At 42.5% G+C, this 16,790-nt stretch overlaps 1 protein-coding gene across 3 annotated transcripts in view; it reads left to right on the top strand.

The window, feature by feature from the left end:
• The first annotated feature begins 2,733 nt into the window (after positions 1-2,733).
• Positions 2,734-16,790, top strand: part of rassf7a (Ras association domain family member 7a) — a 32,859-nt gene continuing 18,802 nt past the window's right edge. Inside the window, exons 1-2 of one of the 3 annotated variants that reach the window (XM_035642833.2) lie at positions 2,740-2,852; positions 7,084-7,201. The gene's annotated coding sequence lies outside the window, so the exon portion shown is untranslated. Of the gene's footprint in view, positions 2,853-7,083; positions 7,202-14,781; positions 15,209-16,790 lie in introns of those variants that run through there. The other 2 variants (XM_035642834.2, XM_035642832.2) reach the window with 2 other exon arrangements.

The following is a 16,790-nucleotide window of genomic DNA, read 5'->3' as shown; positions in this document are numbered from 1 at the left end:
CAGATCTGTCCACAGAAACAAAAGAGTCAATGGGACAAAGACAATGTGCGCAGTCATTAAACCTTGAGAGCACTGCAAATACCCCTGGCAACAGTGTTGGATTAAGAGGTGTACGCCTGTCAGACACAGGAATGTATGATGTGTGTACACATGCAAGCATAGACACCCACTCGACCATGGGACAGCTCTTATGTAACACGTTAGTTCTTCTTATCTCCTAGTAACTCTTTCCATCACACACTTTTGTAAAACCTCCAAATATCGGCCTTGCTCCCCAGGAATGTAATGAAAGGTGAGGCCTTATATGGTGTCGAGGTGGGATGGTGTCCATCTACTCTCCTCTGAATAGATCTGTGATTTCTTTGAAAGGGATCATTCCACACGTGGTCAGGACGGGGAACCTAATCCGGCTTGTAAAAAAAACGTACTTCCACGCCCCACTTTTCACCTCCGCTAGTTATATGATATGTAGTGAAAAAAAATGTCAATACATTAATGCATTTTCTAGAATAATTCATTTTCTTTATGCCAGTTTTAAGTTATCTCTATTGTCAGGAGAAGAAATGCTTTCTTCCCAAAATAAAAAATGTATGCATCCATTCTTTTATTGAAGAAAATACGATTGTGGTTGAAAAAAGTCAAGGTCCATGGAGATGGCTTTTTTAACTATAAAACTGTCTCGTACTTAAAATATAACAGATAGTAAATTACATAACAACAAAATAAGTCACACACACACACACATGGGGGGGGGGGGGGATAAATAAACAAACAAACTGACATTTCCAACACGCTGAAGTAGAGGAAATTGTGTCAGCACATGCTGTGAGAACAACTAGAACAAATACCAGAAGTGGTTGATGTGACTCGATTCAATTCATGATTGTATCAGGTGGGTTGTAGTTTCATTCCTCTAAAGCCTCCATCAAAGCATCCCGAGTCTGTAACTGCAACTTCAAGATGGGTGTGAGAAACAGGGAAACAGTTACAAATCAACCTTTAAATTATATAAAGACCAACACCAACATATAACTCTATCATGGAAAGGAAAGGAATATATATATATATATAGAACAGATACAAATTTTCTTTGAATTGAGGCAGGTTACTTTTTTTTTTATCAGGCATTTTTCCTGAAAACACCTACAGTATGAGTTCAGACAGGCCCGTCAGAAGCAGTTTGTACAGTACTCGTGAGATCACAAGTTACTGCCGGAGGGAAAATTCCTTTCACTGTAGGATATTTAGGTTGAATAACTCATCTTCTGTTGACACCTGAAAAACCAAAGTTAGACACGCAGTCTTTAATGGTATACATGAACGTATTCACGTTTACTCCCTCACATTAACGACTTTCTGCACTAAGTTTAATCTTCATGTCAACACAGAATGTAGCAGGGATTATCTTTGTGTTAATATGTTTTTCTTGATGTGCCGTAGTTGAGCTATCAAGGTTGGTTTCCTACCACATGGTCCATCAGAGGGTAATTTTTAAGTTTTGTCATTAATCCATTTTTTTGTGAATGACAAAAGCAATCAAAGATGATTAATATTTTTTTTTTAAATCCACTTCACGCTGTCGGGAAAAGGTTATATCAGCATTAATTACCAAGGCAATCCTCTCACTCATTGTTTTGCAATGCTGAATTAATATAACAGAGCTAATGCTCAGTGTCAAGGTCATATGTTCAGGAGCAACAAGCGGCAAGATGCACTGGGGATTACCTGTAGTTCAAGAGGCAGAGAAGAAAGCAACAGGACTAATACAGGAACCTGTTTTCTGGACTACTAATATTGCATATACCAATTTTTAATCACAGTACCTTGGCATGCTTTGAGAAAATGTTCCGGGCTTAACAATGACGGTTTACTTACCTATTCCGACAGAAGACAGCCTCAAACAGCTGTTGTAGTTTCTGCTTTGTCGTTCCTTTTCAGTCGTTTCCTCTTCAGACAAGATTCATTCAGGCCGGTGATCGAAATTTAGTTTAGTTATATTCATGTTAGCAAAGCCACATGTCATGCCAGGAATGGGATTTAGTAGTTTAATGAATGTTTGGTCCAGAAAGATGAAAAGGTGAAGGTGAAACATTTGCACTTGAGTGATCTATTCTTTGATCTGATGGGGATTGTGATTACTCATGATCTTAAAAACAATAACACATTCTTGATTCAACATGAAGAAAAATATGCATTGGAGGTTTTTATTAAGCCCACAACTTGTTGAGATGAGTGATGGTTGTCATGTGGATGACTTCCCTTCCTTTTGTTTTGGAAACAACCTTTGCTTTTATGAAAGACTATGTTCCAGGTGATGAAAAGTTTATTACAGAAGCAAACATAACCTTCCGCTTCTCACACTTCCTCCTCAGCTCAAACACATGCTTTAATATGTGATATATACATATATATATATATTTTTAAACAGCATCCCCTTCATCGGTGGAACATTTTGTCTGAAATAACATTCTCCACAAATTGTGTCAAATCAGATAATCAGATAACCTCAGATGAAATCAGATTTAGTTCATGGAAACTACAAGGAAGTGTATTGTTTTTGGAAGTCAACTCATGTCAAACTGTAATCAGTTACATATCCATTAGAAAATCCATCGATATACTCCAGTATAATCTAACTGTTGTCATTTTAGTTACCCGTTAAGTTATTTGGACAATAATAGTCTCGATTAACACCCTTTATTTTGAAAACGCTGACCGGATATAGTATTGTCTCTACTTCCTGCACGGCTTGACACAAGCGGACTTCTGACGAGGGGGACAACTTGACTGAGAGAATGAAGCAGCACTCCTCGGTCGTCTGTCCGGGACCAACACCGACCTCCTCGCCACCTGTAAGTTATTTTAATACATTTTCTGCCATAACAATGTGCAACGGCGACGGTGTAGGACTTTGACAAAGGAAGAGCCACCAGTGGTGTAAAGTGAGCGGAGAGCGCTGCACCTGCGGCCTGACGTCATGCTAACACGATGAACTCTGGACACTAAACTTTTCTCTCTGGCCTCGTTGTGTAAACTCAACATAAGTAACTCATAAAGTTATGGGCGAACCTGCTGCGAGTCAACGTGGTGTGGTCGTAGTTTTACTGTCGATATGATTTATAGTTGTTGTTGTGGTTGTTGAGTCGTTTAGCTTTAACAACAAAGTTGGTTCGCAAACTTCAGTCAACGTTGTGCTAGCATAAAGTCAGCTGTGCTAAATTACAACTTTAAACTGTAAATGTTATTATCGTCAGATGCTAATATCAAATTGATGGTTAGCTGAATTAAACAATAATGCTCCACCTCAACATCACAAGTAGTCATTCATTTTCGTTCACATCGATATATTTTCATCATCAGCATCTGTTTTTGTCATCATTCTTTCCCCCCGGGAAATTAGCTCAGAGGCGTTTTCAAACACAGAGAAAACATTTGTTGTGCTTGATGAGTTCCATCGATAATATGTTCAGAAACTCACTGAAATACATTACGATCTTTAAATGCATCCCTTCTTCATATCATTCTCATATTCAGGGCAAGATTAATCTGTCAGTTGTTGTTTTTTGAATTAGTCGATTATTTGATGCTCACAACTGGGAGAAGCTTGAGTAGACGGAGTGGCATTTTTGGTTGAAAAGTTATTTTTGAAATTACTGTCAATAGAGAAATTGACATTCTATGTGAGCGCTGCTCATATCTATCAATTTCCCCCCCATCCTTATTTACTTACCTGTTCAGCTTGTACTTCCTCCTCTCATCTTCCGTTTGTACATTTTCTCTCTTAGTTCCTTATTATTTATTACAGTAATGTTTTCTTCCCATTTTTCTTTACATTTTCCACTTCACGGTTTGACCTCATCGTTGAATAGCTCAACTTTGCAAATTCTCTCTTCAAGCCTTCGCTATAACAATTTCATGCATATTTCATGTTTGTTTTGAAAAATGGAAGCCAAGTAATGTTGCTTGGTTTTTTGCATTAGTGTGTGTGGTCTCCCCTGTCTGATTAGTCTTTGATGGATTTATCAGATAATGTTCGCAGGAGAAACTCTTTGAGAATGAGGCTGAGATTCTTGTGCAGAACTTGTAGAAGATGATTTATGTGCACGGAGTTTAATTTTATAACAGCCAAGTATATCAGATTCTGTGAATGGATATGTGCTCCGTGATGCAGGCAGTTGATCCAGTATTTTCCGCCCGTGTGTTTTCCCATCATGCATTTGTCTGTCCGTAATACTGGCATAAAAATAAAAAGTCAGTGGGAGGAAAGTTTCGATAGTAAAATATTTAGTTGTTTGACCTCTCTACCCCCCCTCCACACTATGAAAAACTACACACAGTGACTCATCTGTCACACTGCTCACCGCCAGAGAGCATAAAGGCTCGTCTACCTGCTGATAATCAGTCATTCATTCTTCCTCTTTGCAGATGCTAAATCATTGCAACACCAACCCCTTTCTCATCCTTTCCACTAATATATCACCCGCAGGATCTCAGGGTTTCCTCGTCTTCTAATATGTTGCCAAGTACTGAATTGTGTGTTTGTTTTCACATCAAATAAGTATAAATATAGCACCACATGCTCTGTTTTGATATTATTATGTGGTCTAATCTCAAGGCTGCATGTTCAGTCTGCAAAAATATTTTGCCATTATCTGCTCAGAATGTGCCTGTTTGCTATTGACAAGCTGATAAATGATAGTTCATCTTCAGGTTAGAGATAAATAAATAAATGGCAGAGTCTCAGACATGTCATTGCTGTGCTGCGGATGCTATCGGCTCACCTTCTGTTGCCGTGGGTCTTCAGCTGTCCTGTCACATTTGCACTGTCGAGAGGTAATTGGGCCCCATTTTACTCGGTAACCGCTTTTCCCCGAGAACAAGACCTGTCTGCCACCGCTGAAGTAGGGTAATTTTCTGGCTCTGAGGCGATGTATTACAAGGCGGATGATTGTGTTCCAAGTGTACAGTACTTTTCCGGGGAAGGGATGGAATTGAGACTTCAGTCTGAGTAATAAACCTGGTGCCGAACATTCGTAGACCGTGTTGTCTCTCTGTTCTGTCGGGGATTTACGCCAGTGAGCCTCGCCATAATTTAGTTTACTACCCTTGGCAGATGCCAGCGTGCAAATAAAAACATGACACACTTCACACTCTGGGGGGGATTTTGATATGTTAATGTTCATGTTTATGAGTTGATGTTTACTACAGTAGACGGCAGCAAAAAACCTTGTACAGATAGATAAGCACAGTACAGCAGAGAAGCTCCACAGCCCGAAGCTCGTACGATAATTTTTAGTGGAGCATGATTAATATGGTATAGGTGGTGAAAATTTTGTGTATGCAAATGCATCTTTCTTGTCCGTGCTCATGTAGTATTGAATCAAATGAATCAACCTGGAAAGGGAATTTCTGCATCGCTGGCTTCACTGCCACTGTGTGCCGGGTTCTTTGTAGGTGAATATAAAGTGTTTTAAAAGAGGATCAGCATCTGCGACTCCAAAGCTGCTGTAGCCTTTTGGGAGACAGTGGGTAGCAATTTATTCCCTAAATGAAGGATTTTAGGAATCTGTCCTGTCAAGAGACACGTTATGATGGAGACATATCACCATCTCCAGTCGTTATCACTCCGTCCTGGACAAAGATACTATTTTGCATATATTGCAATGAACTTCCCATCCCTTTACATTAGTTCATTGAAAGATTTTCTCTCCATTCTGATTCTTGTTTCACTGTGATTTGCTATGGAAGCATGAATAAATATAGAAAGTGTACTTTGACCACACGTGACCTACTTTCTAACTCTGGTCTTTCCATTTGCACGAATATGGCAGCAGGATTCTGATGATAATATAAACCATATCCAAAATAAGGAATAGAAAAACCATAGGAGCAAATTGGCTGGGTTGGATAAAAGCCGGGTTAGTCATTTTGCAGGTAAATTTGATTGATCACTAAGTCTTATTTTTATCGTTTACACCTCGCAATTTAAACATTCTTGATTGGTCTACCAAGTCTCTGAATGATTACATAGGAGCATGAAGGTTCCAATGATTATACATCTTCTATTTATACATCGAACCAGAGATGACATCTCATTCATCGTCCACCAATCCATTTGGTCGTTTGACTGTAATGTAGCCCCACGCGGTTAATACGCTTTGATATGACTCAATATGACAGTACATCATTTTGAAATAGTATAAAACCCTGGCTTGTAACAGTATTATAGGCTGATAGCATTATCAAATTCACCTCATCGATCCACTTCAACAAGGTCGGGGGGCATCTTTTTAAAAGTGCATTTGTTAATCAAGATTTCCACCACAATTAACATGTTGACGGTCAATGCTGTGCACGTATCTCTTAATGTTTTGTACACACACACACACACACACACACACACACACACACACACACACACACACACACACACACACACACACCGGGGCGCGCACACACACACACACACACACACACACACACACACACACACACACACACACACACCGGGGCGCACACACACACACACACACACACACACACACACACACACATATAAATAGTCTGATCTGGAAGAAGATATGTGCTGTTTTTAGTGTGCCAGCTGGAGATAGAGCTGTATCATTAGTCACACTGAGTAGACACTCTCAGCAATCAGAAAATGGGCTCCATCCATCCGTTTGGGGGAGTAGCTGGTGTTGAGATGGGACTGTGAGGAAAAAATAGTTTGTGAAAACTATCTGATCTGTTTCCCGCCTCTGTAACTCAACCTCTATCTCCTTAACTTATATTCTTTCTCCTTGTTTTTCCTTGTCTCAGTGTTCTCCCTCCACCCCCCAACTCCCCCGCCCCTTCCCTTCTCACCCTATGCATAGGGAGTGGTGTTTTGGCAGTCATGTGACTTTTTGTCTGAACACAATTGCCGGTGTTTGCCATTGGCCGATTTTCTTTGAAAGAGCGTTGGTTTCCCGGGTGATGGGGAACGGCGGCACCACTTCACTTGTCTCTTCAGCTGCCCCCCCCCCCCCCCCCTTTAGCATTGCTCTGAGCCAGTTTCTCTCATTCGCTCTGTCTCTTCCACAGGCTGTGGTGGATCAGGTAGCCGCCGGTGGGCACGAAACACAGTGACAGCGTTGTCCTGCTCTTCCTCCTTTTCCTTCTTCTCCTCTTTTTATCACCGAGACCATTAAGACTGCAAAAGGTTAGTGAAACAATTTAGCTTTCTTTGTTGAGTTTGTCTGGGTTTTTTTTTTCACTGATTTTACTTCTTTCTTTTTTTGTTGTTGTTGAAAGTTTCTTTTATTGTTGATTGGCTAAACTTGTTCTTAAATCCTGCAAGAGCCACGACAGATTAGTCATTGAAAAATGACAAGTTGTTGAAAAGCTAGATGTAAATTAGTCACTGACAGATGCTCTTATCAGTTGTATTAGTCACCATGGTAGCATCATTTGACATGTTAAGAGAAATGCTTTATGGTATCCAAGCATGGTTGGCTTCTTCTGGCTTTTAAATGATCAGTGACTTATAATCATGTGGCGTTAAAACAGAGAAGATGGGCCAAATTTATTACTCCGCTGTAATGAGAGCTGTACACCAGGCTTAGTTCTTTTTATGTCCCAATGAAAGATTCAACAGCTGTGTGCGCCCTCCACTCCGCCGGGCCCGTCGTGACTCAGACACAACACGGGTTGTGTTTGGGAAACGCGGCCACTTTGCGAGGGTTTTTTCTGGCCGTGTTACCGTCCTGAAGTGGCGCCCTCAGAGCTCCCCTTCCTTGGCTCCACCAACCAGGTGGTCGCTTCTGTGTTTGGTTACCGCGACAACGCTGAAAATTGGCTCCCTGCCCCTCCCTGGGATGCACTTTTATCTGATGACCTTAGAGGAGGATCACTTGCACATACATACACACTCACACACACACTCACACCGCCGTACACAAACACACACACTAGCATCTGTTTGCTGACACTTGACCCCTCACGTAGACGAGGGACGGATGAAAGGCGAGTTTTGCCATAGGCAGAAATGAATAGATTTTTGTGAGAATAATTCTCCGCAGGTTGAGCTGGTTAAGTTCACTGTTATTTGTTGTTTGTGTAAGAGAATGTAAATATTGAGAAAAACATGGACTTGAAGCCTAAGTCCATTGATATATTTTTCTTCTCTGGGCTCGCTTCCCCTCAGGCTACACTTTTTGTCTCTTTGTAAACAATCACTCAAGTCTGGCTGTTGACCTTAGACCACCTCAAGCAGGTAAAAAAGCCTGGGTGGTGTGTTAGATCATTCATCATTGATATACCGATCAGCTACAACATTAAAACCACCTGCATCATTTTGTGTACTTCACCGTCATACCACCAGAAAAACAGCTCTCATCTTTTGAGGCATGGAGTTCACAGGCCCCAAGACTTAAGCATCAGATCCTTTATGTCCTTGTTTTCCAGCACACCCACGCCAAAGTATAGCTTAGATCCTTACTGACCCCTTGAGAAGTGCCATTGTACCGAGATCATTAATGTAGTTCACTTCAAATGTCAATGGTTTTAACAGAAAGTTTGACTTGAAAGATTTGATCTCACAAATTGGACCATTCTCCATTTCATGTCTACTGTTAATCGCAGACAAGCAAATTTGACTTAAGGCTGCATGGTCAGGTGGTGTGCAAATTACTTTTAATGAAGATGATGATTTAAATATATCCATTGCTTGTCTGTATTGAGTGTTTGAAGAATAATAAAAGTGAGCTGGATGCAGGGCGGGGAGTGGGTGTCATTGATCCACAGCCTGGTATCGTCCAGCTGATGCAACCGGGAGGAAACTGGTGCTGAGGCCGTGTTGTTGCTTCCGACGGGCTGCCATGATGTCACCACTGCTGACCCAACAATCCTAACATTCCTGCTGATAGGGCTTTATGCAGACGTGGAGGAGAATATGTGGGAGATGTATGGGTGAGATGCTCAGACTTGCACACATATGGCCTTTGTCTAAGCGCTGATTAGTAATCTGGCATATCCACCCACACCCACACACATAATGTCATTAATTCAGTGTCACGTACGTGCCCACTCCAGGGCACACACTCAAACCCTCTACCATCCTGATAAAGATGGCGATGTCGGTCTCACCGGCCTCGTTAAAATTCAACAGGTCTTTAAGTGTCTGTACTTGAAGTTCTGTGGAATCAGTTTTTGCACATCGTCGGCTTCAAACTAAAATATCTCTTGTTGAAAACTGTGTGATTAGAGCTCCATTTTGCACCGGTGTCATCGTCTCTTTGTGTGTGTGTGTGTGTGCGTGTGTGTGCGTGCGCGTGCGTACTTTTAGAGCATGATTCAATGTAACAAAAGATTTTCTTCCTGTAACACAGCTACAGCTTTCCTTTGATCCAGTAAAGCCACAGAAGGAAATAGATGACAGTTCTGGTGCAGTGAAAGCTTTTAAATGCTGTTGTTCCCGCAGGTGTTTGGATAGTAGTCCCCCCCCCCCAGACACCAGACCAGCCCTGTAAACAATGTTCTGAGATAACTGGACAGAAAAGTGAGGATGACATCTCGGTCTATATGGAGTATCAACAGAAAAGCATTTAGACTTGACAAACAGATGTAAGAAAACATTGTTAGACCAACAAATTGAAGCCTGGGGCGTTGCGTGACGAGAGAGGTGTAGACAGACGGACAGACTGAGCAGTGAGAGGGTCCGGGGGGCCTCTCCCTTGCTCTGTGTGGGTCTTACGGAGCTTTTGTTCACCTCTGACCCCTGACCTGCAGCCACCTGATAGCTCTCCTGTCACTAACTCCGCATTTCCTGTCCGTCGAGTGCACCCCTCCACCCACCCACCCCAATTGGCAAGATCATCATTAAATCAGCAGTTTCACTCCCCACCCCCCATGCATGGCAATATTTCATCTGGCCTCTCTCTCTTTGTTTCCTTGCTCTCTCAGTGCACATTGTGTGACCAGGGTTGTAGCCTCTGTCCTGAGAAATCCCGAGACTCGCTTGCACTCCTTGCATCTGAGAGAAACGGAGCAAAGTGATAAGGCGAAAGTGGTGGCCAGCCTCGCCGTCAACATCCCGTACCACTGAGGAAAAGTTTAGGGCTTTACGACAGTCACAACTCTTCCCCCCCCTGTACTAATCAGGCTGGCTGTAGCCTATTTCCATTTACTGATAGGAACAGCGCCAAGCAGCAGAGTGTGACACTAATGGCACAGCTTTATCTCCAGAGACAGAGAGCGACTATATATCTAGAGGCAGGATGGAAACAAACCAGCTTAGGTACAGGGGATGAAGGAGTCAGGTTGGATACTTTCGGCAGGACCACTTGAAAGCAATGACAGACAGTTTCGCTGCCTATGATCGGGGTTCAAATTGTGTTTCATCTCTGAAAATAGCTGTTCATGTGCCGTAGCTTTTCAAATAGCCATGTGAGAGTTGGCAGTGTTTTTTTTCCTGTTTTTTTTTAATGGTGGTAACTTTTACATTTCTCTCTTAATAAGAGAAAAGGAGACGATGGTGCCGGATCGGGCCAAAGTCCTGACAACATGGAAGCTGTTAAAAGCCAAATGAGATTATGCTTTGTTAGTCCGACCCGAAAGAATTGTTGAGAGCCAGAGACAAAATTAGCCTGTGCGTTGTTGTTTTCTGGCTTCTTTTCTATCCCCTGTTTGGAGGAATACAAACTTTGCTTACCAGCAGTGTATATGTTGATCCAGTTGAATCTCCTTTCCTGTCATTTTCACTTTGTAGTCCCCCGTCATCTCTTTGTTCTCACCTTCACCCTTAGCAATGTGTTTTCAATTCAGCTGTTGTTATTTTTAAGGAGAATGATATAGTGACATGCATTTTGCTTCCAAAACATGAATCATCTCCTGAGCCACGTTTCTGGGAAGAAAACAAAAGTCCTTTGTTCTCGGTGTGGGATGTTCTATATTTGCGTCTCAGCAGTGCAATTACCTTCGCTGGTGAAAACCATCCCGACTGTCATAATGATACACAAGGCATAGCTACACTACTGGAGCAACAGCAACTGCCTGACCATAATGAGATAGCAATGCTATACTTAGGCGTGTTTGGCACAAACAGAGCATTACTACCTTACGCTCCCTTCTCATGCGCATGAAAACCGATGTCAACAAAAGTTCATGGCTTTGTAACTTGTTTTTTAGCTTCTGAAAATTGAGCTCTCATTCCGCTCACTGCCCAGGCTTTAGTCTTGACCAACCTGTTGTCCACCTGTCCTCCATTTTTTGGCGGAAAGCTGAATAAACAGGGAAAGCCGAAGGGGTAGGGGTTTCAATGGGGGGGGTGGGGGGGTGTGAGGGGGTCGAGCTGTAGTAGCAACAGTGTGCTATTCATTGTTGGTGAATAATTGCCAACAAAGACACTATCAGCATGTATTCCCCTCTCTCTGATCCCCTCCACAGACCCTTTTGAACTGCTGCCAGACTCAACCAGTCGATTTCTCAGCCCCGAGGGCCATCTTCTCGTCTGCCCTGGGCTGCGTTGTGGCTAGGTAACTGCTCTTTGGACATATTCATACCTACTCTTCCTTGTTGAGTATTAGCTTAGCTGTAAGGGCGGTGATTGTAAGCAGTCAAATTGCTGTGTACAGACCACAGAGCTGAGTGCATTTTCTATTAGTTTTTGTACAATGAGCCCAATTGGTAAATAAGTACAAAAAAGGGAAGGATTTTCTTTCTCGAAAGTGAAGGTCTTTAAATATTTTAGGCCTTGTCTTTATTTTCTTTGAGTCTTTGCTGAATGCAGAGGGAGGGTTGCAAGAGGAGGAGTAGGGGGTTACAAGAATGTTTGAGTCACGCAGGAAAAAAGAGGGATGATATGTGGGGGTCTGACAGGGGATGATGGGATGAAGGAGGCACAGCCGTGGGAGGTGCCCTGAGGAATGCCTGGAAGGTGTCAGGAAGGTCTGGGAGGCTTTGGACTGATAATCCTCCACATCACATTATAATACCCTCAGCCCTGTTGTCTTTCTGTCAACAACTGATGTATTTTTCCTCACGGGCCCAATAGATCAGAGGTTCACTGCACTGGCAGATGAAAATTTAAATAACAGTTTTTTTTTCTACATAATTTAAAGGAGTCTTACTGTGATTTTTTTTTCTTCAATTTTTCGTCTAGTCTGTTACATGAATTGTTTTGTGTGTGTGAAGGTCTGCAAAGTTAAATAGCTGTTGAGAGTCCGCGGTACAGGGATCTCCTCTCCCCGACCCGACAGAAAACACCGCTTCTGAAGCTCCTGAAACGGCTCCTCAGTTGTCCGGCTGATACTTCCGTAAAATGGTGACATCACCGTTTTACGGAAGCGAACAAGGCATGTCTAGTGGCTAGTCTGGCATGCCCATAACAAAGTCGGCCAGCTGGCCAATCAGAGCAGACTGGGCATTCAAACAGAAGCTGAAGAGAGGAGCTGCAGGAATGGACAGTCTGAGGAAACTGATGTGTTTTCTGAAAATTAGAGCATGTAAAACTTTTCAGGTAATAACCCAAAATAAAATGATAAACCTAATTATGAGCATAATATGTCTCCTTTAAAAATCCTAGGGGCCCAGACGTAATGTAAAAAGAAATTAAAATCATTCCCTTATAGCTGAGCCTGCATAAACTTTTACAGTCCCCGGGTCATTGGTTGTTTTGTACCTTGCAACAACACTTACCTAGGCATGTCTTTAAAAAAAATTAAATTAACTCCCATCGAAGGGTAATTACTGTCAGAATCAATAAAATGTACTTACTTCTCTGCCGCTTTCAAAATGACACTTGTCCTCGGTGCCTCTGCCTTTTCTCACTGTGGTCTCTCGTACCTATAAGCAATGCCTCAGGAAACTCTCACCCCAAGTGATTTGTCAAGACAACGCGGCTTTTAGATGTGGCAAAAGCTTTGCTGTCCTTCTATATGGGCCTCTGTGACTCAGTTGGCTAAAGGCTTCAGCTTTCTTCACCGTAGTCTTTTGTTTGCATGATTAAATCCAACAAATCAATGCAATTGTTCCAATTCCATCTTTCCATCCAATTTTTGGGAAGATCTGCTTCATACAGTGTGGTCACTGGTTATTAGGCTCTGGGACCAAACCCATTAAGTAAAGAAATGTTGTTGTTTTCTTAATTTGATGTGGATTTTCGGGACAATAATTAGCTTGGTATTTACTTTGGCATGAGAGTTGGGCACTTTCCTCCATGAAAAGGAATGGGTTGTCCTCATTAGTTTGTTAGAATACAATATGATGTCAGATGAAGGCAAAGTAACCATTTGAAGGTGGTGTTGTCAATGACTCGCTGATGCTAATTCACAGCATTTGAGTTTCAAAACAGTTTATCCACCAGAAACGGCACTGGAAAGTAATTTTCTAGCTTTAAAATTTAGGGCATCTTTGTAAAAAAAAAATTAAAAAAAATTGTTTATCTAATGTGCTCATGTAAATAATGAATGTCCACTGATACATCAGAAGATTTGCAATCTTTAATTTATCTAGATCTAAATGATTCTTAGGATGTCACGAGGGACAATACAGTCTGCCTCCGCTTTACATTTACATTTACATTTAGGGCATCTGCTTGGTATCATGTCCGGTCTTCAGTTTCAGGTTTGGAGGGGTTAAAGGAGAAGTTGGAAAAAAAGGGTCTACTAATGTTAAGTTTGAGGGAGATGTGAAGAAAGATGGAGTGGGGTCTGGCTCATGCTGAGGGGTTCCCACATATCCTGCCTGACCCATTGGTCACGCATGTCTTAGCTCTGTGTTTGTGAGTGGGAGGTGGCTTTGGAGGTTTCATTAATGCATGTTATGTGTAGGCCTGCAACTAACAATTATTTTCATGATCATCATCTTTTTTTCTCGAATAATCGTTCAGTTGTTTGGTCCCTAAATTGGTGAAAAATGTAGATCATGTTTCCCAAACCCCAAGATGATGTTTTGTTTCATCCACAAACTTAAGATATTCTGTCATTATATTTATTGTCATGGATGAGCAAAGAAACAAGTAACTATTCAAATTTAAGAAGCTGAAATCACATTTTTGTGTAGAGTTTCTCTAAATGATTAGACGTTTTATTTGTCCACGTGTTGCTCTATAGTCCAGAGGTCACATGTAGGTTAGGCTCTGTACTCGCATTCTCCCACAGGGCATTGTCCAACTCACACACATTCTACCTAAGTGACGACAGTCATTGGCATTCCATAGCCCCTTACTCTAACCTAAACTAATCACAACTAAAAGCGCCTAACCCCAGCTCTAACCTAAGCACAATTCTAACCCTAACCCTAAAGTCTTTCACCCGCAAACAGCCCTTTGAAAAAGGGAGGGCCGGTCAAAGTCTGTAAGGTCTATACTCAAACACACTGTAATTGCACCTGGTCTGCTGGACTATGACCTCATTCCAGGAAAAGGAAGAGAAAATCACCTGACGTCCTCATTTGTGTAATCAGCTGTTCATGTGACTGTAGGCCAGAGGGTGTGTGTCTAATGCCTGAGGTCATAGATTGTACAAACAGTACAGACTCGTATGTAAATACACAAGTGTATAAAGAGTATTCAAGTAAATTTATCTGAGTTTTCATTCTAGCGGTCCTTGGTGTCATCGGAGAATGTACAACACAAAGAGAATAATGTGGGAAAATTGATATGGAGGGAGAACGACGACGTAGCTGAAAACACTACCTGAAAAGGGGGAGGCACCGGATCTGTCAGCACAGTGAGAAAGGGTGGGGCGAAAGAGAGAGAGAGAGAGAGAGAGGAGTGACTGGGAGGGTGTGTTATTGTGTGGGTGAGAGAGACCGAGAGAGACCGAGAGAGAAGGAGGAGGGGTGTAGACAGAGACAGGGAGACGGAGAGAGAAACTCTAGCAGTCTCAGATCTTGGCTGTGGTGAGGACACCCAGGAGAGGTGGATTCACAAGGCAGCCAGACGAGGAGAAGGCAGCGGGAAGGAGCAGAGAAGACGTCACGACACTCTTTAAATCTCCTCCCGCGACCACATCTGACTGCCCGTGACCTCCGCTGGACTCGCACACTCCTCACACACATAATTCCCTCGCTGCCTCTCACCAGCCGCACAACCTGCTCCGCTGCTCCGTCGGAAGGAAAGGATTTCACCGAGTGAGGACAAGAGAAGGGAGAGAATAAAAACAACAAAAAAAAAACAGACAGAGGAAATTAAAGTCTCTAAAGAGAAGGATACGATCCTCTCACCCCGGTGAGTGCAAGAGCTTCTTTCAGAGATTGTTTGAGTGTGTCCTTGCGAGGTTCGGTATCGGTGTCAGTGAAGTTTCTCTGAAGTCAGAGGATCTGGTCTGTTGATTTGCTGTGTGTTCCAGCGAGCATGTAAAGAGAGTTATTATTATTATTATGTCTTCGGGGAGGCCTTTGTTCGTAGGTTTTTTGTGTCAGAAAAAGGGGATTCATGTGTTATGTCTTCGGGGAGGTGAGCTGTGGCTTTGCGTGTACCTGTTGACACCAGACCCGCCACCCAAGGATTCCTGTATGAGACAAAAGGACTTAAACCTGTTTGGGAGAAACTTCACTCATTCATTTTTTAAATTTTTTTTTACATTTCCTTTTTTGTGTGTGTGTGTGAGTTTTAAGTGATCCCTGTGTGACTCAGACCCCGGGGCATGTGCATTTTTTGGTGTGAAAACATTTACAGTGTATTCTAGCTATGCGATAAGTGCAGGCTATCTCTTTACACAGGTCTCCTGTCACACCGGCTGCTCCTTTTACCACTGTGGGATTAAAGATTCATCGGTGGAGGTCTCAGCCAGGCAGAGTTCAGATCACTCGCTGCTGCATGTTCCTCCTGCATTTCACTTGTTAACGTGCCACACATCCCAAATGCAGCCAACCACTCTTAAAGTCTATTTAAACACTGACTCATCATTATCCAAGGCGTGCATCTTATTTAACATTTTTCCCTGCATGGTATGTGTCTGATAGTGGAACTCTTGAGCTCATTAGCGAGGCTGTATTTGTTATCCAATCGGGGGCCATCGATCGAAACAACGCTCCCGTGGGAGGTGATTATTTCTCTTTTTTTTCTCTTGACTGGCTGTGGGAGTGAAACAGTTATACCTCGTGCGTTATCTCTGTTTGTGTGTTGCACACAGTGAACTTGGTTTCAGAGCGATAACGACAGCATATTGGATGGTCGTAAGAGAAGGATCCTAAAGGACAACTTTGACTCAAGCATATGTCATAGCTTCAACTTTATTTACTTTAATTCTTACCTCTTTTTTGCACTCTTTACCCTGCTTGAAATGTGTTAGCCCTTGTTGACTTTTGCTTGTCTAACGTCATCAGGCGCTGATACTGACTCTGCATAACTCAAGTTCCTTGAGCAATCATCCTAGGCATATTTATTAAATTCAACCAGCAAAATTAAGGAACTTTTACCTTTGCTTCAGTTCTGTGATGGACAGAGCAGAGAAGTGATGATTATTTTACTGTCTGAAGTGACAGCAGGATGACAATGGGGTCGCCAGCAGTCGGAACGCATTGCAAAACTATCAACTTTCTTCACAGCCCTGTTAAGTCCCCGCTTCTTGTCTCTCTCCTTCCCTTTGTGTCGACCTGCCAGCCTAGATATTCCTTATTTTCTATCACATGAATGAGCCTGTTTGGCATGGAGCGAGCTGAGTGTCCTCTGAGAGTCGTCGTGCCTTGTTCTGTGGAATGTTATTCTCACCGCTCAAATACAAAGATGAACTCCCCTCCTTTTCTAGAATCATCTGCCTGTCTATCTGTCCGTGTCCCTGTCAGCTCGTCGGTCTGTCTGTCTGTCT

The sequence above is a fragment of the Scophthalmus maximus genome, chromosome 7 (genome assembly GCF_022379125.1).
Source record: "Scophthalmus maximus strain ysfricsl-2021 chromosome 7, ASM2237912v1, whole genome shotgun sequence".
Taxonomy (NCBI): Eukaryota; Metazoa; Chordata; class Actinopteri; order Pleuronectiformes; family Scophthalmidae; genus Scophthalmus; species Scophthalmus maximus.
The sequence above is the reverse complement of the archived record's forward strand: the minus strand, read 5'-3'. Positions and strand labels throughout refer to the sequence as shown.